Here is a 14,171-nt window from a genome sequence, read left to right as displayed (position 1 = left end):
CTCACACCTCATCTCGTCCTCCTCACACCTCACTTCCTGACCTCGTTCTTCTTACCCTTCACCTCGTCCTCCTCACCCCTTGCCTCGTCCTCCTCACCCGCTCCTGACACGGCCAACACACACGCCCATGGCAACCTCACTTAGGGCACGGCACACCGACTTAGCATCACCCTCATTTATACCTCCACGTTTATCGGCCTCGTTCTATCGTGACGGCCAAGACGCTGGACGTTTGTGATAAAGAACTTCTAGCTCATCGGATTCCTCCTCCAGTGTACAAATAAATAAATATCACGGCTCTGATCTCTTTGCGGCGCCGCAGTGGCGTTCATCACTCGCCGCCTCCCCATGGCACGACTACGACGCCCTCTGTTGGACGCTGTGTGTCATCAACATTGTTGCCTGTGATTACACTCAACACAACGTTGTTGTTGTTGTTGTAAGTGATTACACTCAACACAACGTTGTTGTTGTAAGTGATTACACTCAACACAACGTCGTTGTGAGTGATTACACTCAACACAATGTCGTTTTGAGTGATTACACTCAACACAACGTTGTTGTTTGTGATTACACTCAACACAACGTCGTTGCGTCTCATCAATATTTTTGTGTGTGATTACACACACAACAACGTTGTGTTTAATCACACAACAATGTTGCGTGTAATCACTCACATATTGAGTGATTACACACTCGGCGTGTGTCTGTAGCAGTTGTACGTGTGCCGCTTGTCGTAGATGTTCGCGGTTTGAATCCAGCGGCCGCCCTGTTTAATGCTACAGGCGTGTTCACCGCAAAGACACCATGTGCCGTCTGCTTCAGTGGACGTTGAAGATCCCAGCGTCATTGACCAGATTAACCGAATTAAATACAATTGCCCGCAAATTACCCAGTTGGAATATACTGTGCCTAGTTATCATTGCTGGGAAATGTGGTAGATCCCTCCTGTAAAGAGCCAGTAGGGCTATCCTGGGTAAAACTGACCAGCCACCCCCTCGTGTGGCATGCTAGCCTTAATAGGTGCTCGCTAACAGCACTTATTTATCGAACAGACTGTTAAATGAAGGGACTGTGTCTTCATTTGAGTCCGTGACTGTGTAACCTGGTACATAAGGGTGCCGCGGTGGTGGGATGTTAACTCCTTCACCTGGTTTGCAAGAGGTCGTGGGTTCGATCCGGACCCTGACGCCTGAATATTTGGAGTTTGCATGTCTCTCTCTCCCGTGGTCGCGTGGATTGTTCTCCAGGTCTTCCAGTTTTTCCCTCCATATTTAGAAACATGCGTTCAGAGCAGGAGTCTCAAACTCAACTTACCTGGGGGCCGCTGGAGGTAGAGTCTGGGTGAGGCTGGGCCTCATCAAGTATTCAAAAAAAAAGTGCAACTGATCCAATCTTCTCAATCTTTATTAATAACAGTTCAGAACATGAACGGTTCTTCAGAACATAGGCTTCTCTTACCTACTCCATGCTTCCAGAGACCTGGCAGCGCTTCCTCTTCTTACACAGCTGAGCCACATTTGGCTTGAGGGAGGAAGCAATTGAGACCCTCAGTATGGCTTGAAATGCTCATCAGTAAGTTTGGACCTGTACTTTGACTTATTAAAGTTCATGGTGCAAAAGAGCTTTTAACACAGATATGTGCTCCCAAAAAGGCACATGGTCCGCTTGAACATCTTGGAAAGCTCAGGGAAGGTGGGGGTGATATATTTACACGTTTTTATCCCAATACCTGAGTATTTGGGATCTTATTTAGTATGCCCTTTCTATATATTCTGAGAGGTATTTGAAAACTTTATCATTGTTCATGCTTTTTTTGAGCACTTCGTTTTTCTTATCATTATTAAATTCATCAATCGTGTTCTCTCAGGTGTTTATAACTTTCACATTCATAAATAAAGTGATCTAGATTTTCTTCTTTTTGTTTACATCCTACATATCCTTCTGCTCTACCGAATCTCTCTGGATGCCATTGAGCTAACTCTGGTGTCCATGTTACTCCACCTGTCTTAATTCTTAACATCAAGTGCATTGTCTCATGTTTTATATCTTTTAATTTCTTGCTCTTTTTGATTAAATTGTTCTTGGTAAATTATTTTCTTTTGCGATTGCACATATCTGTCCTTTTTCCTTTTCTTTGTTTCTCTTGTAATAATAATTATAACTTCTTTATAATATTCAGGTTCTAACCACCATTTGGCTTTTGTTCTTGCCACCCATCTCATGCTATTTGCTATCCATGTAATTATTTTCCCTTTCCTATTGCAACACTCTGTTGTCTTTATTAGGTCACTGATTACACTTGTTGAGTCCGCCCACTTCCTAAGTCCTCTGTACCTTGCACTGGGTGACAGGATATATTTTCCTTCCATTTGGTGTCACTCCGGAATCACGTTTCAACCAAGTGACTAACGTTGCTAATTCGCGTTGGCTAACTTGTCAACAAACACCGGAAGCTGTCACGAGCCTGAGCTATGGTAAAAAAATATAATAATAAAAAATAAAAAATTGATGCCAAATAGTGGGCCACAAAATATCGTTCCGCGGGCCACAATTGGCCTGCGGGCCGCGAGTTTGAGACCCCTGGTTTAGAGTATTTTACTGCTATAAATTTCCACAAGATGAGCCACTCCGTTAAAACTAACATTTGTGACCAGATCGCTTCTTAAAAAGAGCTATATGGCTCACTTCCCTGGTAAAATAAAAAGTTACATTTCAAATAATCACCACGGTAATGTGTTACCCACACGACCTTGAACTTGAGGCATCGCGCAGAACGCGGCATGCAGTGTGGGGTTAGCTGGGTGGTGCAGGGAGCTGCTACTACTTGCAGAGGGGGGCGGGGCAGGGGGGGACTGAGTCCTCTTGCATAATTGACTTGCGGATTGACCGATGCATAGACGAAAAGATAGCACGTGAATGAATGAGTGTACGGCTGGACTGCAAATGAATGGACAATATTCTTCATCGCCATTTTAAAAAAACTTTACATTGTAATCCATCACGCTGTACATCTGCTGAACCAACGTATCCTACAGCAGCATATGAGTGTGTTTTCATACATTGCCTGAGTGTGTTTCTTGCATATGATCGGTATGTGTTTTACGCATGATCCTTATTTGATATCACAAGATATTTGCCTGTTTTTCTAATGATCTGCACGTGTTTCACGCATAATCTCTGGGTTTCACACATGTTCTGTGTGGGTGGCTGGGACCACCCTCAGCTGCCTTTTTCTCCTGAGTTGCGATGTGTACACATCGTACCAGATACTAATTTAAGGCTGAACCGACCTCTCAAGATCCAGGACGCACTGGTGATGGTGGCTGTAAGCTGGAATCGAGCTCGGGTCGCCGGATTCATTGTAGCGCAGCGTGCTAAACCCACACGCTCACAGACAGGACTCCAGCTCATCCACCTCGCGCACCTTTGCCAGGAACTTCCAATTGTGGAGCGACGAGCAAATGAAGCGACCCGACCTCCCCTCGGGATACGATGGCTGGCAGGTGGTTGAAGCTATCCGGCAGGAAGCGAGTGCAGGTAACGCTCACCTGAGCGTTGCGAGGCGTGCCCCGCAGGTGGTATCACGTGGGACGATGGATGTGCGACCACGCTATGGCCCTTTCACGATTCCGCTGCTGTATGGGGACCGCCACAACCTAGCGGATCGTTGCGGTGTATTTGACCATACTTCACCACGCTGGTTGGTTGCAGGTGTGGGGAGCGGCACAGTGCAAGGGTTCATGTTGCTGGACTGCCCCTTTTCTGATCATGTGACCCTTGCCAGATAAATTCTGCAAATACGCAATCGCCGAGCCATGCGACAGCACCCCCGGTTTGCCACGTGTAGCTCTTGTAGACGATGACAACAAACACGCACCCTGCTCTACGGAGCCTGACAGCAGTCATGATGGTGGTGGTTTGCGTGGTACCTTACCATCAGACAAAAAAACTAAACAATTTTGTATTTTACCCGGTAAAGCTCACTGAGCTATATAGATGTTTCTCTGAAGCGACCTGGCTATCACAAATGATAACTCAACGAAGTGGCTTATCACGCGGAAATGTATTCTAACCTCGATATTACAGCTGAATACAAATCCTCTGAGGGTACCCACGAGCCCGGGCAGCAAGGGGGCAGTTGGCAGATGGTAAGGGGCCAAGGAGCAAGGGGGAGGATGGAGAAGGGCAGCGGGGAGTGGAGCAGTGGTGTGGCACGTTCGAGTGATGCAAATATTAACTGATTTGTATTGAATACAACTAGAACAATTTACACCGGTGCGTTGATCGATATGATGTTGATTATAATGTTAACGATAATTATGTTGAGATTAGGATATGCAGGAGATAGTGATTATAATGCTAATGTCTTTACGCATGGTGATGGTAGAGATTTATTAATCTGGTGATGATGTAATGATGATGGCTTGGCAAGTTGAAGATGGTGATGATAGTGCTCCTGCTGGTGGTGGTAATTCAGATGATGATTATGATGCTGCGACTTGCTGTAGCTGCTTATAATAATAATGATGCTGCATCTGCTGCTGACGATGATGATCCCCCCCACCCTCGTCCACCCCCACAGGTTCTGAGGAGCGCCGCATGGTGGTGCAAGCCCTGAGCCTGCTGAAGCGCAGGAGTGCGGAGAGGCGACCCCGCGAGATGGAAACAGGAGGGACAGGGTCCTCCTGGGGGGATATCGTGAGCGGCGCAGGGGGTCCTAGCGGGGTCGAGAGGGGAGGAGACACAGCGGATGGACACCTCATTGTTCCCCCCGACGGGGACCCTAATGGGGCCCCAGTGGGCGGGGACTCGGGTGGGAGATAACGGCCGAGGTTCGCGTGGCGAGAACAAACGCGCGACCCCGTGTGCGCGTGAGCGTGCGGGGCCACGAGGGCACATACACGGGACCCAACCTCGGCGGGTTCGAGGAGGCCCTCCTGGAGCTTGGACTGCACGAGGCTTGAGACGGAGGTAGGTGGCTGAGGGGTTGGGTGAGCGACAGGTTGGGTGAGTGATGGAGGCATTGATTGATTGCGTGGGTAGAGGGTGAGTGGGTAATGTTGAGTGAGCGGGTGTATGTGGTTGAGTTAGTTGGTAGGTGGCCGAGTGGGTGAATGTGGGAGGTTGAGGGGGTGAATGAATGGTTGGATGAGAGAGTGGGTTGGTGAGTAGGTGGGTGAGTGTGGGAGGTCGAGTGGGTGAGTGAGGGGGGTCGAGTGGGTGAGTGAGACGGATGGTGAGTGGGTGGGGGAGTTTGAGTGGGTGAGTGGATGCGTGGGTGATTTGGTAAGTGCATTGTTAATTGTGTAAATGGCTCGGTGAGTCAGTGAGTGCGTGCATGGGTGGGTAAGTGAGAGGATGAGTGGGTTGGGGAGTGCGTGATTGGGTTGGGGAGTGCGTAAGTGGGTGGGGGAGTGAGTGGGGGAGCGAGTGGGTGGGTTAGTGATTTAATCAATCATCGTGTGATTGAATGGCTGAACGGAGGGGTAGGTGAATGAGTGTTTGTGGTTTAGTGAGTGTGTGTGTGTGGATGAGTTAGTGGGTGGCTGAGTGGATGATTGTGGGAGGTTGAGGGGGTGAGTGGATGTGTAATTTAATGGTTGTATGGGTGGGTGAGCGTGGGAAGTTAAGTGGGTGTGTGAATGAGTGAAGGGGTGGGTGAGTTGAGTGGGTGAATTATTGGGTGGCTGAGTGGGTGTGTGGGTGAGTTAGGGGGTGGGTCAGTATGGGTGGATGGGTGATGGAGTCGGTGATTGAGTTTGTAAATTGAGTGGGTGATTGAGTAGTAGGGTGAGAGTGGGAGGTTGGGTGGGTGGAGGTGAGGGGTTGCATGAGTGAGGGGTTGGGTGAGTTGGTGGGTGGGTGAATGAGTGGATTGATCAGTTAGTGTGTGGTTGAGTGGGTGGTTGGCTGAGTGGGTGAGAAGATGAGTCGTTGAGTGAGTGGATGGGTTATAGATTGAGTGGGTGGTTGTGTGATTGATTGGCTGAGCAAAGGGGTGAATTAGTGGATTTGTGTGGTTAAGTTACTGGTTAGGTGGGTGAGTGCATGAGTGTGGGAGGTTGAGAGTTCGTTGGTGAGTGAGTTAGATATTGAGTTGGTGGTTATGTGATTGAGTAGGTGAGCGGAGGATTGGGTGAGTGAATAGATGTTTATGTTTGAGTTAGTGGGTGGGTGATTGGATGAGTGGGTGGGTGATTGGATGAGTGGGAGGGTAATTGGATGAGTGGGAGATTTAAATGGTGAGTGAATGGGTGATTGAATGCTTGGATGGAGGGTGAGTGATTGAATTAGTGGGTGCGAGATTGAGTGGGTGGCTGGGTGAGTGGGTGAGATGATGGGTGGGTTAGTGAGATGATGATGGGTGGGTTAGTTGATGTGTGAGTGGGTAGGTTAGAGATTCAGTGGGAGGGAGGGTGGGTGAGTGGTTACGTGGCTCGTGGGTGAGTAGCTCAGTGGCTGGTTGAATTGGTGAGTTAATTTGTGCGTGATTAATTTGGTGAATGGGTGAGTGAGTGGATGGATGAGTGAGACGGTGAGTGCGTTGGTGAGTGATTGAGTTAGTGGGTACGAGATTGGATGACCGTGGAAGGTTGGGTTGGTGAGTGAGTGGATGGATGTGAGAGGTTGAGTGGGTGAGTTATTGCGGTTAAGTATGGAGGGGGTGGGTAAGTGAAGGGGTGGTTCAGTGAGTGGGTGAGTGAGTGGATGGTTGGTGAGTGAGTGGGGTGAGTGAATGCGTGGGTGAGCAAGTGAATGAGTTGGTGAGTGGTTGTGTGAGTAGTGGGTGAGTGGGTGGTGAGTGAGTGGATATTTGTGGGTGATTTAGTCGGTGGGTGATTTGGTTAGTATGGGAGCTTGAAGCAGTGAATGGTTAGGTGAGTGAGGGGTGGGTGAGTGAGTAGATGAATGAATTAGTTAGTGGGAGCACTAGTGGGTGGGTGAGTGAGTGGGTGAGAAATTGAGTCAGTTGGTGGGTGGTTCTGTGGGTAGTGCGTCTTGGGTGAGTAGGTCAGTGGCTCGGTGAGTTCCTGAATTAATGAGGGGGGTTAGTGAGTTGATGGGTGAGTGAGTGGGAAAGTGCATTGGTAAGTGTGAGGGTGAGTGGGTGGGTGGTTGCATGAGTGTGGTTTAGATATTTTAGTGGGTGGCTTTTTGAGTGGATGAGTTCGAGTGGGTCAGTGGTTGCGTTAGTGGGTGGTTGAGTTAGTGGGTGGGTGAATAATTACGTGGGTAGTGGGTGAGTGTGTGAAGAGGTGAGTGGCTGAGGGAGTAGGTGTGTGGGTGGGTTAGAAATTGAATGGGTGGCAGAGTGAGTGAGTCCTGGGTGAGTTAATGAGTTGGTGGGTCAGTCAGTGGGTGAGTGTCTGGATGGGTGATTGAGTAAGTCGGTGAGTGAGGGGTTGGGTGAGTGATGGGTTGGGTATGTGTGTTTTTGGTTCGCGAGTTTGTGGGTGAGTGAGTGGGTCAGTTCGTGGTTGGGTGAGTGAGTTCGTTGGTGAGTGTTTGAGTTAGTATGTTGGTGGGTGAGTGTGTAGATTAGTGAGTGAGTGATTTAGAGATTAAGTGGGTCATAGGGTGAGTAGGTGGGTGAGCAAGTGGTTAACTAAGTGAGTGGTTGGGTGGGTCGGTGAGTTGTTGACTGAATGGGGTCAGAAAGTAGGTGAGTGAGTGAATGGGTGAGTGACTGCTGGGTGGGTAAGTTAATGTGGGAGGTTGAGTGGGTAAGTTAGCTTGTGAGTGATTGGGTGAGTCAAAGAGTGGGGCGCTACGGTGGTGAAATGTTCACTAGCTCGCCTAGTATACATGAGGTTGTGGATTCGATTGCGATCCTGCCGCCTGTATATTTGGAGTTTGCATGTTCTCCCCCTGGTCGTGTGGATTTTGCTCCGGGTCCTTTCCGCTGCATTTAGAATCAACATGCCTTTTGAGGATTTGGCTGCAATAAATGTATGTGATAAGCCACTTCGTTTATCTATCATTTGTAGCCAGGCCGATTCTGAAAAGGGTCTATATAGCTCAATGAGCCTTACCTGGTGAAATAAAAAGTAGTTTAGTTTAGGGGGTGGGTGGCTGGTTGGGTCGGTAGGTCGGTTAGAGGTTGAGTGGGCGGCAGGGTGAGTGGGTGGCAGGGTGAGTGGGTGAGTAGGTAAGTAGCTGGGTGAGCGGGTGGACTGGTGAGTGTGCGAGTTAGAGATTGAGTGGGTGGATGGGTGGGTGTGTAAGTGGATGCGTCGGTAAGTGGTTGAGTTGGTGGCAAGGTGCGGGTTTTTGAGTGGGTGGGTGTTTCTGAGTGGGTAGGTGGCTGAATGGGTGGGTGAGTGGGTGACTGAGTCAAGAAAGTGGAGCGCCATGGTGGTGAGATATTAACTACCTCGCCTTTTGTACAGGAGGTTGTGGGTTCGATCTCGATTATGACGCCTGTATATTTGGAGTGTGCATGTTCTCCTTGTGGTTGCATGGATTTTTCTCCGAGTCCTCTGGGTTTTCTCTCCATATTTAGAAACATGCATTTCGAGGTTTTGGCTGTTCTGGAACTCACCCACTCAACTACTAAAGCCACCCACCAACCCACTCACAAACCCGCTCACCCTACTATGCACTCAATTTTTAATCAACGCACTCACGCAGACACCCACTCACTCGCTCAACCACTCATCCACGCACCCACCTACACACGCACTCACTGACTTATTTGAGCAGTCATTTGTGGCCGCGTCGCTTATGAAAAAAATCTATATAGCTCCGTGGGCCTTTCCTGGTAAAATTAAAATAGTTAAATTTTAGTTTACAGTTGGGTGAGTGGGCGGTGAGTGCGTCGGTCGGTGAGTGAATGGGTGGTTAAGTAAGTAGGTGAGGGGCTGGGTGAGTTGTTGGGAGATTGAGTGGGTCACAGTGTGAGTGGGTGGGTTGGAGCGTGAGTTGGTCACTGAGTGAGTGGGTGGGTGAGGTGAGTGGGTGGGTAGGTTGGGTGGGTGGGTGGGTGAGTGAGTTAGTGAGTGCATGTGTAGGTGGGTGCGTGGATGAGTGGTTGAGTGAGTGAGTGGGTGTGTGCGTGAGTGCGTTGATTAGAAATTGAGTGCATGGCAGGGTGAGCGGGTTTGTGAGTGGGTTGGTGGGTGGCTTTAGTAGTTGAGTGGGTGAGTTCGAGAATTGTACGCCACTGTGGCGAGATGTTAGCTACGTCGCCTGGTATTTTGGAGTTCGTAGGTTCCATCCCAACCCTGATGCTTGTATATTTGGGGTTTGCATGTGCTCTATGGTCACGTGGATTTCGACTCCACATTTAGAAACATTCATTTATCGGATTTGGCTGCTATACATTACTATGTGATAGGCCACTTAGTGAAGCTCTCATTTGTGGCCAGGTTACTTTGGAAAAATATTTTATATAGCTCTGTGGGTCTTACCTGGTAACTTAAAAAATAGTTGAATTTAGTCAGTTTGGATTAGTGAGTAGGTGGAATGTTGAGTGCGTGGGTTAGAGATTGATTTTGTGGCAGGGTGAGTGGCTGGGTGAGTTTGTGATTGGTTGGGTGGGTGAGTGTGTGAGTTAGACATTGAGTTGGTGGATGGGTGGGTGTGTGAGAGAGTGAATAGGTGACCTGGTGGGTGAGTGGATTGTTGAGTGAGTGGGTTGTTGAGTTAGGGAGTGGGTGGGCTGGTAAGTGGGTTGGTGAATTAGTTTGTGGGTGTGTGGGTGAGTCAGTCGGTTAGAGATTGATTTGGTTAGTGTGTTGAGGAGTTCCCGACGACGACTCGGAGACGGCTTGAAGGTAAGGGCTTTCGCCAAAGGTTTATTAAGTATATTACAATAACACAAAGGGTGTGACAACTTCCCAGGGGTTAGGGGTCCTACACTAAGTCCTAGTACAGCCCGGCTACCTCCGGTCTCTCTCCCTCGAGTCGGATGGGGGAACTTGCCAACCCCACCGACCGGGAAGAGCAGCACCTCCTACGGCTACCACCAGCTTCACTCCTGACTCTTCGTCGATCCCTCTCTACCCCTGGTTCCCTCTCCACCTTTCTCACTGTACCCGTTCCCACAGTGATCCCGCTTTCGTCACGGGGTCCCCCTTAAATACTAGAGGCGACATGACGTCATCGAGCCGCCCAGCGCGCATGACGCCACGTTCCGTGACGTCATCGCACTAGACGGCACACATGACATCACGTCCCCATTTTACTCTACAAGTGGTTTGTGTGTGGGTGGGTGGGTGTTTGAGTGGGTGGTTGAGTTAAAGAGTGGAATATCAAGGTGGTAAAATTTTAAGAACCTCGCCTGTATATCTAGAGTTTGCACGTTCTCCCCCGTGGTTGCATGGAATTTTCTCTGGGTACTCCAGGTTGCCCCTCCACATTTAGAAACATGCATTTATAGACTTTGACTGCTATAACGTTCTATGTGAAAAGCCATTCCATTGAGCAATCATTTGTACTCTGCTTGTTTCTGAAAAGATGTATATAGCATGGGCCTTACCTAGTAAAGTAAAAAAAATCTACATTTTTATTTGGTGTGTAGATGGGCGGTTTTGTGGGTGGGTGCGTGGATGAGTGATTGCGACGTTCGATGGGTAGTAGGTGAGAGGCTTGGTGAGTGAGTGTGGATTAGAGATTGAGTGCGTGGCTTGGCGAGTGCGTGGCTGGGTGAGTGAGTGTGTGCAAGGCTCGGTGGTTGAATTAATGGATGGTTGAGTTAGTGGGTCGGTGTTTGAGTGTGTGGTTTCGTGGGTGGGAGAGTCAGAGAATGAGTGTCATGGTGGCAAGATGTTAACTACCTCGCCGGGTATACAGGATGTTGTGGGTTCGATTCCACATTTAGAAACATGCATTTAGAGGAGTTGGCTGCTATAAATGTATACGTGATAAGCCACTCTGTTGAGCTATCATTTGTGGCGAAGTTGCTTCTGAAAACAATCCATATATCTCAGTGGGCCTTGCCTGGTAAAACAAACAATTTATATTTAGGCTGTGTTGGCGAGTGGTCGGGTTGGTGAATTAGTGGGTGAGTTAGTGGGTTAGTGGGTGGGTTAATAATTGGATGGGTGAGTTCATGAGTGGGTGGGTGAGGGTGGGTCAGTGGGTGTGTTAGTGGGTACGGGTTTGAGAGGGTGGCTGGGTGAAAAGGTGGGTGAGGGATTGGGTGGGTGGTTTGGTGCGTGGGTGAGTGAGCAGGTGGGTGGGTGAGTGAGCAGGTGGGTGGGTGAGTGAATGGATGTTTGTGTTTGAGTCAGTTGGTGGGTGATTGGATGAGTGGGAGGTTGAAAAGTGATTGGATAGGTGATTTAATGCTTGGGTGGGTGAGTGGTTACGTGGGTAGTGGGTCGTGGCTGGCTGAGTTGGTGTGTGAGTGTGTCGGTGAGTGAGTTGGTGAATGGGAGGGTGGGTGAGTGATTAGAGTTAATGTGTAGAAGATTGAGTGAATAAGAAGATGGGTGAGTTAGTGAGTGTTTGGGTTAGAGATTGAGTTGGTGGTTATGTGATTGAGTAGGTGAGTGGAGGGATGGGTGAGTGAATGGGTGTTTGCGTTAGTGGGTGGGTGATTGGATGACTGTGCGAGGTTGAAGGGATGAGTCGATGGGTGATTAAATGGTTGGTTGAGAGGGTGGGTTGGTTAGTGGGTGGGTGAATGTGGGAGGTTCAGTGGGTGAGTTATTGGGTGAGTGTGTGGATGAGTGAAGGGTTCGGTGAGTGAGGGGGTGGGTGAGTGAATGTATGGATGGGTGAGTGAATGGGGTGAGTGAATAGTTGGTTGAGTGAGTGGGTAGGTGGTGAGTGTGGGAGGTTGAATCTGTGAGTTTATGCGCGAGTTTATGCGCGAGTGGTTGCTGAGTGGGTTGGCTGGTAGGCGAATGGGTTGGCTGGTAGGTGAGTGGTTTGGCTGGTGGGTGAGTGGGTTGGCTGGTAGGTGAGTGGGTTGGCGGGTAGGTGAGTGGGTTGGCGGGTAGGTGAGTGGGTTGGCGGGTAGATGAGTGGGTTGGCGGGTAGGTGTTGGGTTGGCGGGTAGGTGTTGGGTTGGCGGGTAGGAGAGTGGGTTTGCGGGTAGGTTAGTGGGTTGGCGAATAGGTGAGTGGGTTGGTGGGTGGGTGAGTGAGTGAGTGGCAGTGGGTGTAGTGGAGTTGTAGCCTCAGTAGTGGGTGAGTGACTTGGTGAGTATGTGGGTGGATGAGTTCGTGGCAGGAGAGTTAGTGGATGCGATAGTGAATTAGTGCATGAGTGGGTGAGGGGATGGGTGAGTTAGTGGTTGGATGATGCGGTGAGTTTGTGAGTGCGTGGGTAGGTATTTGAGTGAGTGGATTGTTGAGTGAGTGGATGGGATGTTGAGTGAGTGGATGGGATGTTGAGTGAGTGAGTGGGTGGTTGGGTTGGTTTGTGACTTTGTGGGTGGGTGAGAAGGTGAGTTCGTGAGTGAGAAAGTGAACGAATGCCTGTTAATACGTGGGTGGATGAGTAGGTGGGTGTGGGGGTTGGTAAGTGAGTGTGTGGATTAGAGATTGAGTGGGTGGTTGTGTGACGGAGTGGGTCGTTGTGTGATTGAGTGGGTGAGTGGACGGGTGAGTGTGTGGATATTTGTGGTTGATTAAGTCGGTGGCTGATTTGAGCAGTGTGGGAGCTTGAAGGGAGTGAGTGGTTAGGTGAGTGAGGGGTGGGTGAATGAGTTAGTAGGAGCGCTAGTGGGTGGGTGAGTGATTAAGTGAGTGAGTTGAGTGGCTGAGTGAGTGACTGGATGGGTGGATGACTGGGTGAGTCAGTGGGAGAGTGATTGAGTAAGTGAGTCAAGCGGGTGGGTGGGTGGGTGAGACATTGAGTCAGTTGGTGGGAGAATGGGTGAGTAGTTACGTGTGTAGTGCGTCGTGGGTTAGTAGGTCAGTGCCTGGGTGAGTTTCTGAATGATGGGTGGGTTCGTGAGTTGATGGGTTGGGTCAGTGATGTGGTGCGTGGGTGATTGAGTGGATGGATGAGTGAGTGAGTAGGTGAGTGCATTGGTAAGTGTGAGGGTGTTTGAGTTAGTGGGTGGGTGATTGGATGAGTGTGCAATGTTGAAGGGGTGAGTGGGGATGGGTAATTGAATGGCTGGATGAGAGGGTGGGTTGGTGAGTGGGTGGGTGAATGTGGGGGGTTGAGTGGGTGAGTGTGTGGATGAGTGAGGTTTTGGGTGAGTGAGGGGTTTGGTGAGTGAAGGGGTCGGTCAGTTCGTGGGTTAGTGAATGGATGGAATGGGTGGGTGAGTGAATGGGTGGTTGACCGAGTGAGTGAGTGGATGGGTGGATGAGTGAGTGGGTGGGCAAGCGGGTGAGTTGTTGCATGGGTAATGGGTGAGTGGGTGGTGAGTAGGTGTATGTGGTTGACTTAGTGGGAGGGTGGGTGAGTGGATGAGTGTGGGAGGTTGCGGGTGTGAGTGAATGGGTGAGTCAGTGGCTGAATGAGAGGATGGATGGATTGGTGAATGAGTGTGTGAGTGTGGTATGTTGAGTGGATGAGTTAATGTGTTGGTGTGTAACTGAATGAGTGGGTGGGTGAGTGAGTGGGTGGCTTATTGAGTTAGTGGGGTGAGTGAGTGAGTCGGGGTGAATAGGTGGGTGGCTGAGTGGATGGTTGGTTGAAGTGAATGAGTGTTTGGGTTGGTTAGGGAGTTTGTGGGTGGGTCAGTTGGTGAGTTATTGGGTGGGTGGGTTGGTGATTGAGTCTGTGGGTGAGTGGGAGGGTGAGTGAGTGGGTGGGTGAGTGAGTGGGTGGGTGAGTGAGTCTGTACATAAGTGTGTGGGTGGGTGAGTGGGTGGGTGGGTGAGTGAGCTCGTGGGTACAAGATTGAGTGGGTTGCTTGATGAGTGCGTCAGGATGGGTGAGTTTGTGGGTGTGTGGGCAGGTTAGAGATTGAGTGGGTGGGTTAGAGATTGAGTGGGTGAGCGGAGGGGTGAGTGAATGAGTGAGTGATTTGTGGGTGTGGTTGGATGACAGGATGGGTTTGTGATTGGGCGGGTGCAATGGCAGAGCCAGGATTTTCAGGTAGGGGGGAAACCCCTCCAGCAATGAAAAATCATAGGAGTTGTTAGTAAGTAAGAACTTGTCCCTTGCTTTTTATTCGACGCGTGTCCAGCGATGGCGCAGCCATCGATAGAGGGTCGGATTCGAACGTGTTGTGTGATCGGCATCGCGCTCACTAAAGG

The sequence above is a fragment of the Petromyzon marinus genome, chromosome 14, assembly GCF_048934315.1.
Source record: "Petromyzon marinus isolate PM22_M1 ecotype Great Lakes invasive population chromosome 14, UKy_Petmar_22M1.pri1.0, whole genome shotgun sequence".
NCBI lineage: Eukaryota > Metazoa > Chordata > Hyperoartia > Petromyzontiformes > Petromyzontidae > Petromyzon > Petromyzon marinus.
This window is presented reverse-complemented; position numbering follows the sequence as displayed.